This window comes from Lethenteron reissneri, chromosome 65 (assembly GCF_015708825.2).
Source record: "Lethenteron reissneri isolate LAM-NWPU_2019-01 chromosome 65, ASM1570882v1, whole genome shotgun sequence".
NCBI lineage: Eukaryota > Metazoa > Chordata > Hyperoartia > Petromyzontiformes > Petromyzontidae > Lethenteron > Lethenteron reissneri.
The window spans coordinates 13,232,509-13,240,413 of record NC_083843.1 but is presented as its reverse complement, the minus strand read 5'-3'; the positions used below and the strand labels follow the sequence as shown (position 1 = coordinate 13,240,413).

Genomic DNA, 7,905 nt, shown 5'->3' with positions numbered 1-7,905 from the left:
CTCATTTGAGGCTGAGTCAGCCTAGGGGAGGCCTAAATATTCACCACTGACGTTGGCCGTGAGTGGGAATCGAACTCAGGTGGCCGGGTTCGTAGTGCAGTGGGCTCCATTATATATACACACAAAGACAAAGAACCCCCATATAGCCTGTATATACTTTTGGGACAAGTGCTGTTATGGGCACCAATGAAAGCCAACACGGCACACGAGTGGGAGGGTGGCCAGCACCACACATAGCCGCCTTGTCTCCCCAGTGGCGATGTTTACTACTACACACCACACCAGTTACTCACTTCCACCTTATCAGTGTGGCTGGTGCCTATCATCTCTGGTGAGTGGTGGCTGTCATCTCTGGTGAGTGGTGGCTACCAACTCTGGTGAGATGTGGCTATCATCTCTGGTGAGTGGTGGCTATCATCTCTAGTGAGTGGTGGCTATCATCTCTGGTGAGTGGTAGCTACATCCACATCTCTGGTGAGATGTCGCTATCATCTCTGGTGAATGGTAGCTATCATCTCTACTGAGTGGTGGCTATCGTCTCTGGTGAGTAGTGGCTATCGTCTCTCGTAAGTGGTGGCTGCCATCTCTGGTGAGTGGTGGCTATCATTTCTGGTGCGTGGTGGCTATCATCTCTGGTGAGTGGTGGCTATCATCTCTGGTGAGTGGTGGCTATCGTCTCTCGTGAGTGGTGGCTATCATCTCTGGTGAGTGGTGGCTATAGTCTGGTGAGCAGTGGTGAGTCTCTGGTGAGCAGTGCTCACGGTGTTCCTCGCTTGGTGGAGGCTGCACGGGCTGCAGGTCTCTGGCGGTGGCCCTAGGAGCCATCTCGCTGCTGCTGCTGCTGCGGCGTCGCGAGGGCCCGGCCTCGCAGGCGATGCCCAGCTCCTGGGCGAACTCCTCGCCGTACCAGACCAGCAGCTCAGAGCCGGGCCCCACGGCACGGAATGTGCGGTAGTAAATCTGCCCCCGGTGCTGGAAGGCCACCAGGTTCTGCTCCTGCTCATTCCTCGCGCAGTTGACGAACCTGCGCGGGCAGACGCGGGGGCGGGGTGGGCGCCGTTAGCGAGCGCCTATTAAGGGCCGGCACTGGGCGCTACGTGGGGGTGGTGTGGCTGGAACCACGCTCCGTACCGGGTGCTCATTTGATGCCGAGTCGACCAAGGGGAGGCCCAGGGTTGGTCTCTGTGTGTAGTGGGTCTGGTCTCTGTGTGTAGTGGTTCTTGTCTCTGTGTGTGGTGGTTCTGGTCTCTATGTGTAGTGGTTCTGGTCTCTGTGTGTGGTGGTTCTTGTCTCTGTGTGTGGTGGTTCTGGTTTCTGTGTGTGGTGGTTCTGGTCTCTGTGTGTGGTGGTTCTGGTCTCTGTGTGTAGTGGTTCTGGTCTCTGTGTGTGCTGGTTCTTGTCTCTGTGTGTAGTGGTTCTGGTCTCTGTGTGTGCTGGTTCTGGTCTCTGTGTGTAGTGGTTCTGGTCTCTGTGTGTGGTGTTTCTGGTCTCTGTGTGTAGTGGTTCTGGTCTGTGTGTGCTGGTTCTTGTCTCTGTGTGTGGTGGTTCTGGTCTCTGTGTGTAGTGGTTCTGGTTTCTGTGTGTAGTGGTTCTGGTCTCTGTGTGTAGTGGTTCTGGTCTCTGTGTGAAGTGGTTCTTGTCTCTGTGTGTAGTGGTTCTGGTCTCTGTGTGTAGTGGTTCTGGTCTCTGTGTGTAGTGGTTCTGGTCTCTGTGTGTAGTGGTTCTGGTCTCTGTGTGTGGTGGTTCTGGTCTCTGTGTGTGGTGGTTCTGGTCTCTGTGTGTAGTGGTTCTGGTCTCTGTGTAGTGGTCCTTCAGACAATAATCACCTCATCCAGTTTGATTTAGATTCATCCTGAGCATCAACATATTCACGATCCTTTTTGTTTTTGTAAATCTGAAACACACACGCACACGAGCGGATCCACGGATAATTAATGTCAGTTGGACTGTAAGTTGAACTTCTTTCGTACCGCACGTAGCCAACCATGCTGATCGGAGGTGCGGGGGAAGGACAACAAACTAAACACTAAAAGCAGTTCTAAAGAAATGCATTTTCAATCTACAAGATTTTAAAGTGCATAGCTCCCAGTGGCTTCCTAACATTGGAAGGAAGAACCTTCCAGACGGCCGCAGAAGTGCATCTGTAAGCGCCGCGCCATGCGGTGACCACCGTCTTTGCTGTGTGTTACAAGTTCAAATAATTACGTTAATTTTTGGGTCTCTCTGTGATTCTGGGGGTCTTTGGGTGAGTCTCTAGGTCTCTGTACGAGTCTCTGGGTCTCTGTGCGAGTCTCTAGGGTATCTGTGCGACTCTGGGTCTCTGTGTGAGACTGTGGGTCTCTGTGCGATTCTCTTGGTCTCTGTGCGAGTCTCTGGGTCTCTGTGTGAGACTGTGGATCTCTCTGTGCGATTCTCTGAGCATCTGTGTGAGTATCTGGGTCTCTCTGTGTGAGTCTCTGGGTCTCTGTGTGAGTCTGTGTGTCCCACTGTGAGTCTCTGGGTCTCTGTTCAAGTCTCTAGGTCTCTGTGCAAGTCTGTGGGTCTCTCTATGCGAGTCTCTGGGTCTCTGTGCAAAGTCTCTGGGTCTCTCTGTGCCAGTCTCTGGGTCTCTGTGTGAGTCTGTGGGTGACTGTGTGAGGCTATGGGTCTCTGTGCGAGTCTATGGGTCTCTGTGTGAATCTATGGGTCTCTGTGCGAGTCTATAGGTCTCTGTGCGAGTCTATGGGTCTCTGTGCGAGTCTATGGGTCTCTGTGTGAGTCTATGGGTTTCTGTGCGAGTCTATGGGTCTCTGTGTGAGTCTATGGGTCTCTGTGAGTCTCTGGGTCTCTCTGTGCCAGTCTCTAGATCTCTGTGTAAGTCTGTGGGTGACTGTGTGAGGCTATGGGTTTCTCTGCATCTCCTTCACGAGCCTCCTCTCCACACACACGATGATGATGTAGGAATAGGAGGAGGCTGCAGCAGTAGCAGCAGCAGCTCACCAGCCAGCAGTACTCGCTCACGGGGTTCTCCTCAGACACCTCTCCCTGGTAGGGCCCAAAATCACCCCCTTGGGCAGCTTCTTCCTGTTGCTCCACACCCCGAGGCCGGCGCCGGCGATGGAGGAGGCGCCGACGGTGAGGCCCTGGGGCAGGCTGAGCCGGGCCCTGTTGGCCACTCCCGGGGCCACGGCCGCGTCTGCAATGAACTCTGGCGGGCCGTGCACGGAGCACTCCCCCAGGTAGAAATCCCTGCACAGCTCGCAGACTGAGAGCCACAGCAGCAGCAGCAGGAGGAGGGCGAACCGCAGTAGCAACAGCAGCAGCAGCAGTGGCACTGTGAGAGAGTGAGAGGGTGAGGAGCGCTCCAGACAGATGCCTCCTTTCCTCCCTCTCTGCATTGTGAACTTCTTTAGCTCGCTCATCGGAGATGTAAACCCTGTCACCCTCCCTGCTCCCTCCCTGCATCCCTGAGTGAGGGAGCAAAAGACAGGGAGGTAAGTGAGAGTGCGAGAAAGGGAGCGTGTGAGAGGGAGGGAAAGGGAGAGAGAGTGAGAGGGAGCAGGTGGAATATATCGAGTGAGAGCGCGGGAGCAATAGAGAGAGATAGGAGAGAGTGTGAGAAAGTTAGAGTAAGGGGCCGTCCATAAATGACTTCATGCACCTAGGGGGGTGGGGGGTCAGACATTTGTGACGATGTGTGAGGAACCACAGACAACACGTTCTACTTAATTAAATACTTTTTAATAAATGTTTTCTCCTACAACATCAGACTGCAGTGCCACATTAAATATGCACTACAATGACAATAGTTTGAAGCGATTTTAAGCATATTAATGAGCTTTGTGACGTCACATTTGAGGGGGGGGTCTGACTTTTTGTGATGTCGTGTGATGGGGGGGAGGGGGGTCCAAAATCGCGTGACGCCCATAATGGACGGCCCTAAGAGGAGTGTGAGAAAGTGACAGTGTGAGAGAGAGTGTGGAAAAGGACAGTGTGAGGGAGTGGGAGAGAGTGTGAGAAAGTGACAGTGTGAGAGAGAGTGTGAGAAAGTGACAGTGTGAGAGAGAGTGTGAGAAAGTGACAGTGTGAGAGAGAGTGTGAGAAAGTGACAGTGTGAGAGAGAGTGTGAGAAAGTGACAGTGTGAGAGAGAGTGTGAGAAAGTGACAGTGTGAGAGAGAGTGTGAGAAAGTGACAGTGTGAGAGAGAGAGAGTGAGAAAGTGACAGTGTGAGAGAGAGTGTGAGAAAGTGACAGTGTGAGAGAGAGTGTGAGAAAGTGACAGTGAGAGAGAGAGAGTGAGAAAGTGACGGTGTGAGAGAGAGTGTGAGAAAGTGACAGTGAGAGAGAGAGTGTGAGAAAGTGACAGTGTGAGAGAGAGAGTGAGAAAGTGAGAGAGAGTGAGAGGGAGCAGGGGGTCTCACAGAAGAAGTCGTCGTCCTGGGGCTCCTCCACCTCTGTGTAGACTTTCCTCTCGCGCGGGCGCAGGCCGTAGCGAGAGCGAGCGCTGCGCGACACCGCCACAGCCTGGGCGGAGGCCGGCGGCACGGAGGAGCCTGCAGGCAAACACGGCGAGATGTTGACTACCTCTCGTGGTATACGGGAGGTCGTGGGTTCCATCCCGACCCTGACGAAGCCTGCTGTATATTTGGAGTCTGCGTGTCTCTCTCTCCTCCGTGGCGAGATGTTAACTCCCTCGCATGGTCTACAGGAGGTCGTGGGTTCCATCCCGACTGTATAGTTTACAACATGTTACCCTATTTGTATTTTTGTATTTTTAGATTGTATATTATGGCTAGTTTACATTTATATGTACACTTATTCACAATTTTACATACTTTAGCCCCTTAGTATTAGTTAGACTTTGTAATTTTAGTATAGTTTGACTGTATACCACTCATTTCAGTTTTAAGATTCCTACATGTTGAATGTATGCACCTTCCGGCCATAGTAAATTCCTTGTCTGTGCAAACTTTCATGGCGAATACCTCCCCGTGGTTGCGTGGATTTTTCTCCGGGTCCTTCGTTTTTTTTCCCTCGACATATAGAACCAACGTCATGCGTTGAGAATATTTGGCTGCTATAAATGTCCACGTAATGACGATGATGACAAGTCCACTTCGTTGAGCTCTTATTTGTGATAGCCAGTCGCTTCTGAAAAACAGCTACACAGCTCAGTGGGGCACACCCTGGTTGCTAATCCTGCATAATGCACGGGCATAAGTAGTATTAATCACATACCTGCATTTCCCATATCCCCTCCCTTTGATGCTGCTAGTCCTGCATAATGCAGGGCATAAGTAGTACTAATCACATACCTGCATTTCCCATATCCCCTCCCTTTGATGCTGCTAATCCTGCATAATGCACGGGCATGAGTAGTACTAATCACATACCTGCATTTCCCATAAATATGCTAAATGCCTCTTGATATGCATATTCTTTTGTCAAGGCGCTCTTTTCCCCCCTTCCAACCCAGCTTATATATATGCTCCAAGCACGTGTGCTGTATCATTCAGACGCTGTCGCCTCGACAGACCTGGTTTTCACCTGAGGACGGCTGCTTGCGTTGTGGCCGAAACGTCGTGAGAATTGTTTTGTTATGTTTTATTTTTATTATTTTATTACTTCCCTTCTACGTGACTTTACCGAAAGAACCAATAAGAAAATAAACATCGTTTAGTTCATAGGCTGCATCAGTACCAGCAGCAGCCCTGACAGGAGCACATGTAGCAGTAGCATCAACAGCAGTGGCGACTTCCATCAGCACTAACAGAAGATTGCGGAGTTCCGGTGAGAATAGAGGGGAGCGTGGAGTTCCGGTGAGAATAGAGGGGAGTGTGGAGTTCCGGTGGGAATAGAGGGGAGTGTGGAGTTCCGGTGGGAATAGAGGGGAGTGTGGAGTTCTGGTGAGAATAGAGGGGAGTGTGGAGTTCTGGTGGGTATAGAGGGGAGTGTAGAATTCCGGTGAGAATAGAGGGGAGTGTGGGGTTCCGGTGAGAATAGAGGGAGCGTGGAGTTCTGGTGAGAATAGAGGGGAGTGTGGAGTTCCGGTGAGAATAGAGGGGAGTGTGGAGTTGCGGTGGGAATAGAAATCACCGCTGCAGGCTACGCACCTCCACGTATCCTCTGGAGCGCCACCCTCAGGGCCTCCTTGCAGGCGGTGGCTCTGCGCTCCAGCCTGAACATCGCCATCCTGGCCTTGTGCACCTCCCTCAGCTCAAATCCCCTGAACTCCTCCTCCTGCTGCTCCTCCTCCTCCACGCCCTGCAAGATGCTCCACACGTACTCCAGGGCTTCCGCTTTAGTCTGAGCGGAGGGGGCGGTGGGGTGAGGGGGCGGAGGGGGTGTGGGGGCGGAGTTGGTGCGGTGACCAGCGGTGGCTAGGAGATGTTAACTCCCTCGCCTGGTACGCAGGAGGTCGCGGGTTCCATCTCGACCCTGACACCTCATCGGATTCCTCCAGTACAATACATATTTTAATTCTGATATTCTGAATCTGTAAATCTGATTCCATACATCAAGCAGAACCATGCCGTCATGCTGAACCTCGGTGGGTATGGCAGGCCATGCCTCTCACAACTCAACTAATTAATAAACTAATTATAATAATGTAGTGGACACCGTGACGACAGAGACAGTTGAAGTAGAGGCAACCCATATTTATTACTCTGAGCCCGTTACAGCTTCACACTTGAAGAGGTAACGGCCTCTTCACCCGTTCTCTCAAGGGAGCTAACTCCCCAAGCTAACTCACCGACTCCCCACCAATACTACGACCCTCCTCTCAAGGAGACTACCTGACCTGGCCCAGCCAAGGCACAGGTCCCGACCACCAGCCACACGAATCCGGCCCTTACAAGGACATCAGCCTACGCGGCTCTGGGGTCGCACCACTGGCTTGCTCTGCCGGCCTTTAGAAGGACAGCGGGTCAGAGGAGTCCCAGGGTCTAGCTAGCTGGACTTCAGCTGGTTCTTCGTCCTTGGCTTGTTCGAACTAACTCTCTCCTCTCAGAGTCTCGCCTTTTATACGATTCCCCACTGAGGGGCGGGGTTCTGTGGGATCACACACACCCCACAGCCCCCTCCCCTCGGGAGGGGCCCCGGCTAGGGATATCACAACCGCCCCGCACAGGTAAGTAATGGGAGTTAACCGGAGCTGGTGTGCGCGCGTTCCAATACCACCACCACCACAATAATGACGCACGTCTCTGGTATAATTATATAGAAATTACTTTTATAACACAGACCAGTGGAACATTTTTTTGTACTTTTCGTAACAGCTATTTTCATTGGAGTAATGACAGGTGAGGCTCTGCCTCGCCCGTCTCCCCTGACCGCACGTCCCTGGTATAGCAGTGTCTAGTAGTAGTATGTACGTTGAATGTCTTTGTCACCGTACGTAGCCAACCTCGCTAATGGGAGGTGCGGGGGAAGGACAACAAACTAAAGACAACAGCAGCAGCAGCTGTAACGAGAGGAGTGCCGTGCGCTGTGCACAGAGACCTTGCGCTTGCTGGAAGCTGCCCTCGCGTGAGACTCTCCCACGGTGGCCCAGCGTGAAGCAGCCCCCTTGCCTCCTCCTGCGTGAACACACGCACCACGTGAACACACGCACACACGTGAACACACGCACACACGTGAACACACGCACACACGTGAACACACGTGTGAACACACGGACACGCATGAACATATGCAAGGACAAAGCTCCCCCGTATAGCCTTAACAGACTGTAGGGGCAAGTGCTGTTAGTGAGCACCTATGAAGGCCAGAACGGTACACGAGGGGGTGGGTGGCCAGCACCACGCCCGACCGTCTTTGTCTCCCCAGTGGTGATGTTTACACACGCACCAGGTACTCAGTTGAGGCTGAGCCGACATAGGGGAGGCACAGGACCGGTTCAAATAATCGTCACTGGTGTTGACC

At 52.6% G+C, this 7,905-nt stretch overlaps 1 pseudogene; it reads right to left on the bottom strand.

Annotated features, from left to right (window-relative positions):
- Positions 1-267: 267 nt before the first annotated feature.
- Positions 268-6,524, bottom strand: LOC133359484 (histone-lysine N-methyltransferase PRDM7-like; annotated as a pseudogene).
- Between the last annotated feature and the right edge of the window lie 1,381 nt (positions 6,525-7,905).